Source organism: Canis aureus, chromosome 14 (assembly GCF_053574225.1).
Source record: "Canis aureus isolate CA01 chromosome 14, VMU_Caureus_v.1.0, whole genome shotgun sequence".
NCBI lineage: Eukaryota > Metazoa > Chordata > Mammalia > Carnivora > Canidae > Canis > Canis aureus.
The window spans coordinates 23856084-23868381 of NC_135624.1; the positions used below are offsets into that span (position 1 = coordinate 23856084).

Below are 12298 nucleotides of genomic sequence, written 5' to 3' on the forward strand. Positions count from 1 at the left end.
TATTTGTATAGCACCCAGAAGACTTTGGGAACCAATAGCTCAAACTACAGGGAAGCTGTGAACACTAGCTACCCATCAGTAAAAATGCAGAAAATTCCTGGACAACAGAAGTCCCCTCTATCCTTTGCAGCCGGAGAGGAAATATCATGGAGAAAGGCTTATAAATAACTACTCATGTTTGATGTGGGGAACAAAAGCTCCTGGAAATTATATTTAAGGCCTGAGGACTATAATTTAGTGTTCTGAAATCTATTTGAAGAGAAAAGTCTCCAAGATGGTTCAGCCACAGTCAGGATCCTTTAAGCACTTCCGGGTTGCTTACATCTAGCTCCTCTCCTCAGTGTTTTATACAAACACAATTGCATATATGCTAAGCACAAGCAGTAAGTACTCTTGTCCTCATTTTAGAGGAGAGTTAATTGGAACTTAGTACAACTGAAACAAATAATTGACAAATGCCATTACTTTCTAACGGAGGTGGATCTTGGTAAAAGAAAAGCCATTTTGTTTTAGTATACACCTTGGATTTGGATATAAGAAGGAGAACGCAAAAGTGGTTGCCAGTGTCTGGGAGGGAATGGGCAGTTGTTGTACAATGGGTATAGTTTCAATCGTGCAAGATGAATAAGTTCTAGAAGCCTGCTATATAACATAGCACCTGCAGTTAACAATACTGTATCATGTACTTCAAAATGTATTAACGGAGTAGATCTTATGTTAAGTGTTCTTACCACAAAAATAATCAGTAAGTCAGGATTACAAGAAAATTTTGAGAGGTATTTGATTTGTCTATCCCCTTGATTTTGGTGATGGTGTTATGGGTATATTGGTATGTTATTAAGAAAAATGATAAAAAAAAAAAAGATGAAAAAAGGAGGAGGAAAAAGAAGACTCTGGAAACCATCTGTGAAAATGTTACTCTGATAGGCTGGTTGAAGGCCCTTTAAGGCATCAGGTACAAGTGACAGTTACTTGTGTTTTTGTTTTGCTGTGATATAAAACCATCATAATCTTTAGAAAACTCAGGCTTTTAGTAGGAAGTTATATCTGAGCTGAGCTATAGTGAGTAAAGTGAAATGGATGGAACTCACTTCTTGGTAGATCAGTCAGATATTTCTGGACCCTCAGTAAGGCCCGATCTCCATCTGCCTCCATAAATTAAAGACAGTAAAGTGTATCCTGCTAGTGGTTTTAGATGATACATTTTCAAAGGTTATGGTTTAATGCTGGAGATTTGTTTGTATAGTGGAACATTTTTTTATGAGACCTTTGTAATGAAGACAATGCAGGAAAAAAAAAAAGAGGAAAAAGAAGAAAAATGAGGAGGAGGAATAACAAGACAACAAGAAGAAATCATTGCATTTCATCGTGGAGAATTTTGGCTTTTGTAGCCATGACTGAAAATTACCATCTTTATTTTAACTCCCCCAACAATAAGATATCATCAAAGAAAATTGGCTGTCAAATTACTTCACAAATTAAACTGCAGCATAACATATCTCTCTGGGAACTAAAGAAATGAGAGACCTAATTTTTTATGACATTAGAGATCATTTCATCCAACTTTCTCATTTTACATATAATGAAACTAGTGCTGAGAGGGTTTAATGTCAGCTGCCAAATTCCACAGTGGATTTGCAGCAAAGTCTTATTGAAAAATAATAAACGTATCCTATGGAGATGTAGTGGTAAAATACAATAAGAAATGAACTCTGAGAAACAAAATTTGCAAGTATATCTGCTTCTATTATCTGATATTTTTCTGTGAACCACAACATCTTTACCAGTTCTAAATGGTCATGTATTCACTTCTTGTTCTTTTTTTTCTATTTGTTGTCCAAAGTAATTTGGAATACAGCTTTAATGCTACATCCTTTCATATCTTTCCCATCTCTGACCAGTGAACCTCAGTCACCCATAAAATTTAGAATAACTTGCTCTACAAACAATAATGTGGAGCCTATTGGATCTTATAAATCACTGAATGTCAGTTGAGAGAAAGGATATGGAAAACTCAGGTTGTTTGAGTTCTTGTATGTGGTGCCAGAGAGAGGCAGAGATACAGGCAGAGGGAGAAGCAGGCTCCATGCACCAGGAGCCCAACGTGGGATTCGATCCCGGGTCTCCAGGATCGCGCCCTGGGCCAAAGGCAGGCGCCAAACCGCTGCGCCACCCAGGGATACCCAGCTTTCTCTTTTATCCTAGAAATATATATATGTTGAGCAATATTCCATTGTGTATATATACCATATCTTCTTTATCCATTCTTCTGTCAATGGACATCTGGGCCCTTTCCCTATTCTGGCTATTGTGGACATGGCGCGTTACATACAACTGATAAATCACTAAATTCTACCAGTGAAACTAATAATACAGTATATGTTAACTAAATTAAATTTAATTAAAGAATTTTAAAAATTAAAAAAAGAAATGTGTGCGTGTGTGTGTGTGTGTGTGTGTGTGTGTAAATTATGTTCACTAAGGAAAGTGAGGAGATCTTGGTGTTTAGTTTTGTTTGAATGGCCCAGAACTAGGCTAAGATTTTTACATTTTTACATGTCTTGCTTTATTTATTATATTGATTTGAGGGAAGTATTTTTATTTTACAATGTGGAAACTGAGGCTCAGGGACAGAACCACCTTACCATAAGTGACATAGATTCCTTTAGTATCTAAAAGCAAATGTCGCTACCTTGGCTTTGGAGCCTATGTGATTCTAAATAAATCTGGTAGTAGCTTAGGTCTCCCACCTCTCTCATACCAGTCTTTACTTTCTTTCTATATTTTAATTGCATTGGCTTTCCACATATCAGAGATTTCTCTGCCTTATGGCCTTGTGTCTGTTCTCTTGCCTCGCCTCTTGATACAGCACATTTCTCCTTACTCAGTTGTTGTTCATGCCCTCCTCTGAACTTCTCATCTAAAAGAGGTCTCAGCAACCTGTTCCTTAATAAGTATCACATTATACAATTACATAATTTTTCTTTTTATTTTACAATCTGTGAGGGCAAGGACCTTAGAATAATATTTAGAACAAACTATATGCACACAAAAATGTGAAGAAATGAACACATTTAAAAATGGAAAAAATTAATAAAAGGAATTGAAACCAGGTGTGTTTCACAATGCCCAGGCTCACCCTGCCTTCACTGTTTTATTTGTTACACTCCATTGCCCAGCTAATCTACACCTATATTTAGGCTCATTGGAATATCTTCTTTCTTTGAACTCTGTGCCCTAGAACTTACAATGAATTGATGAGACTTGTTGATCAATAGCTCATGGGTTGATAGCTTATCTTCCCATCCTAATTGTACCTACACAAGCCATAGGTTGTGTCCATCATTGTGTTAGGTGATTTCTCACGAGTGACATTCTTCACAGATCACTGACAAAACTAGATGCAGGATCCAATGAAAGGACCAGGAAATGGAAACCCACTATCTGTCCAGAGAGGAGAAGCAGACACATTTGTGAATACAGGTAATGACTCCAAAGGAAGAATGAAAGAAGAGAGAAAAGAAGAGAGAGAAGAAAGAAAAACAAAGCAAAGAGCTATGTAAGTGAAAATAGTAACATAGTAACTAAGGATTACAGTTGTGTCAGCTCTTTGGACCTGGTCAACTTGGTTGAGATAGTCTCCAATTATTCAATGAAACACTAATATAGGTGTTGCTGAGAAGAGATTTTATTTTTAATATTTTATTTATTTATTCATGAGAGACACAAAGAGAGCCAGAGACACAAGCAGAGGGAGAAGCAGGCTCCATGCAGTGAGCCCGATGACTCCAAGATCATGCCCTGAGCAGAAGGGAGGCGCTCAACCACTGAGCCACCCAGGCACCTCGAGAAGAGATTTTTTAAATGTAATTAAAGTCCTGAATCACTTGACTTTAAGCAAGGGCTATGGACCTAAAAATAAAAATAGCCAGTTATTTTACCAGCATAGTTTATTCAGAAATAGCAGAGGAATTGCAATTTGGGACCTACAAACGATGGCAAACCACAGGCAGGTTCCAAGAACAAAAGAGAGAAGAGTTCTTTTATAGAGAAAAGTATGGGGGTGGAGGAAGTGGTGTTGGGAGGAGTTGTTTTGAACAGAAGTCCAATCCATTGGAGGAAACTGGGGGTCTGAAGTGTATAGTTTCTCATTGGTTAGTAGATGAAAGCATCTCATTGCCTGGGCTATTGCTAAGGCAGGGAAAACTTTCTTCCTCCTGCTAGGGGGAAAGTAAGCCTCTTCCTGCCAAGGAATATATAATAAGCAGGACAGGTGGTATATGCATGAGAGCTCCCCCTCAGGGATTCCTGATTCCATTTTCAGTGAGGCTTCCCTTTATTAATTTCATAGGGAGATTTTCCTAGATAATCTGGCTGGGTCTGACTTAATCAATTGGAAGTCTTAAATGCAGGGCTGAGGCTTCTCCTAATAAAAAATGGAAATTTGCTTCCATTTAACCTGTTGAATAAAATAAACTGCCTGTCTTTAGGCACTTTGAAGGACATCTAAAATTGGTGAAAATTCACATATTCAGTTAAAATTACTGAATGATCCTTAACTGCAAAAGGTTAATATTAATTGAACACTTGATCACACTGTTTTATGAAATTGGTCAAATATACAGTACCATTAAAAAAAAAAACAAGTGAAAAGCAAAGACTATGAATTAGAAAGGAAGATATGAGAACCACTCAGGGAAGCTGAGAAAATGTTTCTTCTCCCATTCTCTTAAACAGCAAAAGCAAAGCAAGAACAAAAACAAACAAAAAGCAACTTTTTCTCAGGGTTGTTCAGTAAAGCAGTAGAGATAAATTACCAAAGTTCCCACTTCCCACCGTCTCCCTTGCAGAAATTTGGCTTTGAGGGACTTTAAACCTAGGAGCTGCCAAATTTTGATTCATTCATCTTGGCAACTGCCATGGAGACAGGCTTCTAAGATGGCAAACTCTACTGTTTTAATTGAAATAGATTATTGTGTTTAAAAGAGACACCTGAGTCCATCAGTGCCCCTTTCCCAGGGGTATTATTATGATGGGGTCTGAAATGTTCCAAGACTTCTGAAATGCCACTGCATTTCAGTGCCATAACGCGACTGCATTTCATAATGCAATGAGAAGGACAAAATGCGTGCTTGGAGAGAGAAAGGATGAAGGGCCAAGTCAGGAAGAACTTGAAATAAAAGGACATCAGAATGTGGGAAATTCTTTCTGTGAGCATCACATTTGAGAAACGTGCCAAATTAACCCAGAGCCCCCATGCTCTCTGCTTCTTAGCAGAGTTCTGCAATGTGCTTTGCTCAGGGATAGCCTCTGAATGTACATTCTGAGGTCTTTGCACACATGTTCACTTAGAGTGGGTCCAAAAAATCACAACTCTATGGGCCCTGAGTTGTATGTAGAAGCAACCTGGATATATACAGACAAGAAAGTACAAAGGTGGAGAAAGGAAATCGGCCCTGGTTCAAGAGAAAACCAGCTTCTGACAGGCCATGGTAATGTTCCTTTGTCACCAGCCCTTGCTAGAATGAGAGCCTAGATGTGTTATGGTGTTAGAGAGAAAAGATGTGGGAGGAACCCAAGGGCAGATCATTTCCTCACCATCTTGAACCAGTTTGAATCTGATTTCTACTAAAGGAAGAAGCTACAAGAGCATGGACAAAGTAATATCTTGGCAGTGTGTTACGAAAGGTTAGGTATTACCTGCCCTCACATCCACCTACTTTTTGCTAGACATTTGCCAAAATAAAGGGTCTGCAAAGTATGACTCACAGATCAAATTTGGCCCATAGCCCATTTTTCTAAATAGTGTTTTATTGGAATGCAACCACACTCATTTGTTTATGTGTTATGGTTGTTTCCTTGTTACAACCGCAGAGTTGAGAGTGCTTTGCAAAACCGGAAAATGCTTTATGACCCCAGGCCTAAATGTTAAGGCTATGCAGAAGGATAAAACACGACCCTTTCTTTGTCCACAAAGATACAACAAATCTGAAATAGGTTATTTTGAAATAAGCTGTTACATGTGGAAAAAAAAAAAAAGATATCTATACCATGCTACCATAGGAATACTTACATTAATGTAAGTATTCCTATTCAGCCAATGCTATTCTTCATGTGTTGATTTAGGAAACCAAATTTCCTTCCATTCTTGACTCCTTCATTCAAATTACATATGGGAAAAATGAAAGTAGAAAATGCTCATATAATTCTTAAATCCCCAGGACACTCCCACACATATATGGACTTTACACATGCCACTTCAAAGGAAAGTTCAAGGATGGTGTTTGCAATTAATGAAGCTGAAATGATTGGTAACACAATTAGCAAAAAAATAACATTAGGCTAACTCATACCTTACACAAAAGAATACACCTATTTTTAACAATATAGAAGGATATTTTTATGACCTTATAGAATGGCAATATCTTCTGGAATGACACTAAAAGCACTAGTCATTTAGCCTATTGCTAAATCATATTAAATTTAAGAATGCTTAGAGACACCTTTAAACTAGCATTTAAAAAAAAGATATATCATAAAGTGAGAGAAAATAGTTGCAACTGTAGACTTCTGTAGAACAGAAGACTCAGAAAGTTTTTTTTTGCCTTCATGCTAACTGTCTAAAAGGATTTAGTTAGAGAAGAACCTGTCCCAGGAAGGAAGCTATAACCATAATTAACCATAATATAATATGAACTAGGTATGGTAGAAGGGAACTTAGCAAGGCCTGTTTGATCAACGTCCTCTGTGCCCCATTTTTTCTGAATGGCCCAGCAAATATTCGTTTATCATTTACTCTTTCCATTCTTTCTATGAATTGCCTTCCATCTCTTTGCAGCCCCAGATCCCTACCCACTTCTTCTCAATCTACAATAACATATATAATATGTTATATAATAATATAATATATAATATATATTATATAATATATAATAACTTCGTTTTACCTGTCTTTGGAATCTCTCATGTTTATGTGGATTCCCCATGCGTATGTAATTAAATCCAATTTTCTGTCAATCTGTCTCATGTCAATTTAATTCTTAGAGCCAGAAGAATCTTGAAGGATAAAATAAATTTTTTCCTCCCCAACACAATATTTGTAACCAACAAGTACTAATATTCAAAATATAAAAAAGAATTTCAGGGATCCCTGGGTAGCTCAGTGGTTTAGCCTTTGGCCCAGGACGTGATCCTGGAGTCCCGGGATCGAGTCCCACATTGGGCTCCCTGCATGGAGCCTACTTCTCCCTCTGCCTGTGTCTCTGCCTCTCTCTCTCTCTTTCTGTGTCTCTCATGAATAAATAAATAAAATATTTAAAAAATAATAATTTCTGCAAAACAAATTAAAAAAAGATTGACAACAGAACAAAAAACAGCATTTACAAAGATTAAATTTGAGTGGTTATTAAATATATGTAAAGTGTTTAATCTCTTTATTATTAAGAAGAGGAAGTAAATTTAGGCCACAATAAGATAGGACTATCTACCTAGTAAATGGGTGGCCAGTTGAAAACAAGACAAATATTGACAAAGATGTAGAGCAAGAAAAAGACACTTGAAGTCCTGATGGGTTTGTAATTTGATAAGACCATTTTGAAGTTCAGCTTTATCTAATAAATTTAATATACATATTCTCTGATCTACATTTCCATTACATTCCACTCCTTACAAAAACATCTTCTCATTTGCAGTACTTACATGAATAGGAGTGTTCATAGCAGCACTGTTTATTATACATAAAACTGGAATAAGCCCAAATATCCATCAAAAAAAAAATCTATCAGTAAGTCATTGTGTATACCTAGCAATGAAAATAAATGAACTATAGGTAACAACACTGATTAATCTCAAAATATAAATACAAGTATAAATATAAATAGTGAGCAAAATATAAGACCCAAAAGATCTATAATAATAATACATAATGCAATTTATATGAAGTCCAAATGTAGTATTTTCCTTGAATAAATAGGGTACCTCCATTTGATATAAGCTTCCTTTAGTCTTTTATATATAATTTTCTATGAAGATTTATATAGATTTAGCAGTTGTTGTCTTAGGGTATTTTTGAAACATATTTTATTCTTCTTTGAAATGCCATCATTTAAAAACTTACATTTATTAATTTTTTTCTTGGTTCATAGGAATTTGATTTCTTTTTACATTGCACTAATAACAAGTAATCATTTTTCACAAGTTCTAATTATCTTTATTTATTTAATTTTTATAAGTAAAAAGTCATCTCTTTATAAATAATAGCTGTCTGATTTTTTCATTTCTAATCCCTTTCTTTTATTTTGCTTTATTTTATGTATCTATATCTTTTTTCTGTTTGAGATGTCAGAACTTTAAAGCAATGAAAAATTAATGTGGTGATAATAAGCATTTGATCTTTTTCCTAATTAAAATGCTTCTATTTTTCAAATCTCTATATTTAGAACTTTTAACCTTTAACTATGTTACATATGAAAAATGAACTATATTTTTCATGTGTTATTTTATTTCTTCAATTATTAACAACTTTGAATAAATTTCCAGTGTTTATCAATTCCTTTTATTATCTTTTAAGAGTTGCCTGTTTTTCTCTTGGGTCAATTCTTTTTCTTTAGAATTATTTAATTTATTTTAAATCTACTTAGTTTTTGTTTTTGTTTTTTTTTCTTTTTGTCTACAAACTGTGGCAAACTGTTTTTTTTTTTCTTTTTGTCTACATACTGTGGCATCATACATGATAAATAATGATACAGTGATGTATCATACAAATGTGATTCATTATTTTATGGAGCTTTTAGTCTAACAGTGATAACACTTCTACATTTGGGAAATTAGCAGTATCAATCATATGCTTGTTGTAAATAATTTTCTCAAGTTGTCTTTTGTGTATTTTATATCTTGCCCTTGTCTTCTCATCCTCCCTCTCTCCTTACTCCTCCCCTGCTCCTCCTTCTTTCCTGTCATTTCTTTCCTCTTCTTCCTCAACCCTTCCTTCCATCTCTTATTTCATTTATTCTCTCTAACCTTCTCCAACTCTTTCCTCTTTTATTTCCATTAGCTACCATTATCTTTCCCTATTGACCTTTCACTCACTTGTGTTCTATAGATAAATGAAATTTATCAATATTTTTCTATATGAATTCTGGGTTTTAAGTTATTCTTAGAAAAATCTACTCTATGATAAAATCTGATTATCAAGTATTATCATCTTATGTAAATCATTGTAATTAACAATGGTTATATTGGAATATATATCTGGAATTTAGATGTATTGTTTCCAAATGACCAGCCAATCCTTTATAACATTAGTATCGTATAACTCATTTTTGCTACATTATTTGGAATTCTGCTTTCAATTTTCATATCTATTTGGGTCTCATGCTAAGTCTACTTTGTCTTATTAATCTTACATGATTCTCCTTGTGCCTGCCCCTTACATTTAAGTAAATTCTGAAATAGATCTTGATACCTGGCAGCATTCTTTTGCTTTCATTACTCAATTTTCAAGTCTTAATTTTTAAAAATTCCATATTTGTTCTTATATACATCCTTTAGAATAATAAGGTTATCAAATAAATCTCAAAATTCCATGCTGCAGTGACTTTACTTTTTATTAATGGATAAATATGGTCTAAATTGACATCTTTTCAAACTTGCATTTTTCTAATCAAAAACAAATACAACAGGGGTTTTATTATCTAGCAATACAGATGATTAGATGTTCAGAGAAATTTTCTAGGTATAAAATAGCTAAAACTGTTCAATGGACAGTTTAAAAATATATAGTTAGCTTAGTAAAGAAAAAGAATATTTTCTGAAAAAATGTGAGAATGCACAAGTTCAGACAGACAAACAATTGTTAAAGCTTGCCTTTGTCCTGGGGATGTTGGATTGTTCTTGGTAGTTTAGCACAGTTGGTTTACCACTCCAGAGCTAAGAGATAAAGTCTTTTAAAGTCCATGCAAAATGACAAGTCTATCTGATAGGAGACCCTTACATAAAACCTGAACCCTGAGAAAGATAACTCACAGTGAATGAACAAGGAAAAACAAAAACAAAGCAAATGCTTACTCTCAGAAGATGTGAATGTATCTAGGCATGTGGAGAGTAGAAGGAATAGAAGGGAAAAATATCCCCCTGGGGTTTCCCAACCGAAAGTCTGATCTCATGCTTATGTAGAGAGAGAACTCACTCTTCCTTCACAACCTAAAAATATGGCAAGGAGATAATTTAGATTAAAAAGACCCCAGATAGGAATGCCTCTATGACTCTAGAGACACAAACACAAACTGTCCCTGGGGAAATGAACTAACTAACTAACTAAATAAAACTAAACCCAGAATTTAAAGGTCAAGTTTCAAGGATTATTAACTCACAATGAATACATAAGAAACAAGCAGAAAGGACCAAGATTAATCATTAATATTAAATAACAGAATCAGAGACAGAAGCACTGCTGATATTGAACTATGAGACAAAGCACAAATAATTGATTTTAATATTTTTAAATGTTTATAAAGTATAACTAATCCAGAGGCTATTAATAATAGTCTTTTGAAAAAAATTAAACATTTCAAGAAAGTTTAAGAGCCCAAAAGAATTAAATTTAGAAATTTAATAGCAGTTTAAACATGGAGTTACACAAAGTCAAAAGGAGAGTGAAGCAATTTGAAGATAGGTGCAAGTTAAAAGCCAAGAAGGACTAAGTGATATAAACCCTGGAAGAAATACTGAACTACATAATAAAATAATAAGTGTTTTTTAAAACATCTGTCTACTTAGGATTCCAGAGGAACTAGAATAATGAGATCAAGGACATACCTGAAATATAATTGAATATTTTCCACTCTAGCACAAAGATAGGAATAGCATTTTCAGGAATCTCTAATACTCTTAACATTGGAAATTTAAAATATTAGAGTAAAATCAAATAACATGACATTAAAGAGATGAACCAAAAAAGCAGCCAACATTTAAAAACAAATAGTTTACTTACCAAGAATGAGACAGATGATTTCGCAACAATAAAAAGATAAACCTTTGCAAAGTAGAATAATATCTATAATGTAAGACAAGAAAATAATTCTCAGGACACATTTCAAGAGCAAATTAAGAATTCAGACTTAAAAATTGGAAAGATTTACTAAAGAATTATTAAAATATATTCAAGAAAAATACCAGAATAGAGGAGATGAAAAATGGAAGAATAATAGAAAAATATATATGGCTATGATAAGAAAAATTATTAAACAAAACAAGCATAAATACAATAAGTATCTAATTTTTGGACTTACAGTTTACAAGATGGAACTTAGTCACTCAGTTGCAATAGCATTTCATTCAGAAGAAAATACAGCCCACACTTAAAGTATTCTAATATCCTTGTATTGTTTAGAAGACCAAAAACCTGTTTTGTTCAACTATATATAAATTTTGTTAAGCCAAATTTTAAGGATAGGTAGTACCAGTATGGAAAGAGGATATAAACTTCAAGCTAATGAAGAGAAATAAATAATGAAATTGAAAAGAAAAATATTGTATCTAAGGAAAATGAACATTAATTATAGGACAAAGATACATGTCTTTCTCCAGTGTTTCAGTGGGGCTCCATCCCTGGCAGACAAACTGTCTCTTGCTTTGCTCTATTTCCTTTGCCTTTTCAGTCTAAATTGTGGCCTACAAGGTGAGGCTGCCAGACCCCACCCTCGGAGCCAGTTTTCTTATGAGTTTGAGTTTCCTTCCAATTCTCTGTTCAGCTCTCAGATGAAGCTTAAATCACTAATGTTTAAATCACTTGGCATGAGTGTCACCAAGTACAGGATACAGAGAAACCTAGAAATGTAGAAACTTTTTACCTATGTTTTTTTGAAATATAAAGATCCAACCACAGCATGAGAGTCTTACTGTAAAAACTTTAATAAAATTGCCCATGGGGAAATGACACTTGGATTTATTAGGTGAGTAATATATCAAAGAGGTGACAGTAGCACCACCCTGAAAAGAGTAAATCTTCAGGTGGGACCATTTGGCAAGGACCAACTGCCTGAATGTGATGATGAGCCATGTCTTTACAGCAGAATAAAGTACCCTGCTGGGTTGCATCGACTTTTGTGTCTTCCATAAGCAAGAAGAAAAAGAAACAAACTCCATAGAAACCTGCTAAAACTCAAGCCTAGTTTCCCAAGTTTGTTTATTTTCTTGTTCTTGCTGGCTTTTAATTTAATATAATCATCCAAGAATTTTTGCACTAAATTATCTTTGTTTTTGCTATTTCCTATGTAGATTTCTGACCAACTGGCTTCTC

At 34.4% G+C, this 12298-nt stretch overlaps 1 long non-coding RNA gene across 1 annotated transcript in view; it reads right to left on the minus strand.

The window, feature by feature from the left end:
• LOC144282864 (uncharacterized) overlaps positions 1–11618 on the minus strand; it is a 69995-nt gene extending 58377 nt beyond the window's left edge. Inside the window, exons 1-2 of the long non-coding RNA XR_013351277.1 lie at positions 11289–11618; positions 10991–11053 (exon numbers count right to left, since the gene is read on the minus strand). This is a non-coding gene — a long non-coding RNA (uncharacterized LOC144282864). The remainder of the gene's footprint in view (positions 1–10990; positions 11054–11288) is intronic.
• Between the last annotated feature and the right edge of the window lie 680 nt (positions 11619–12298).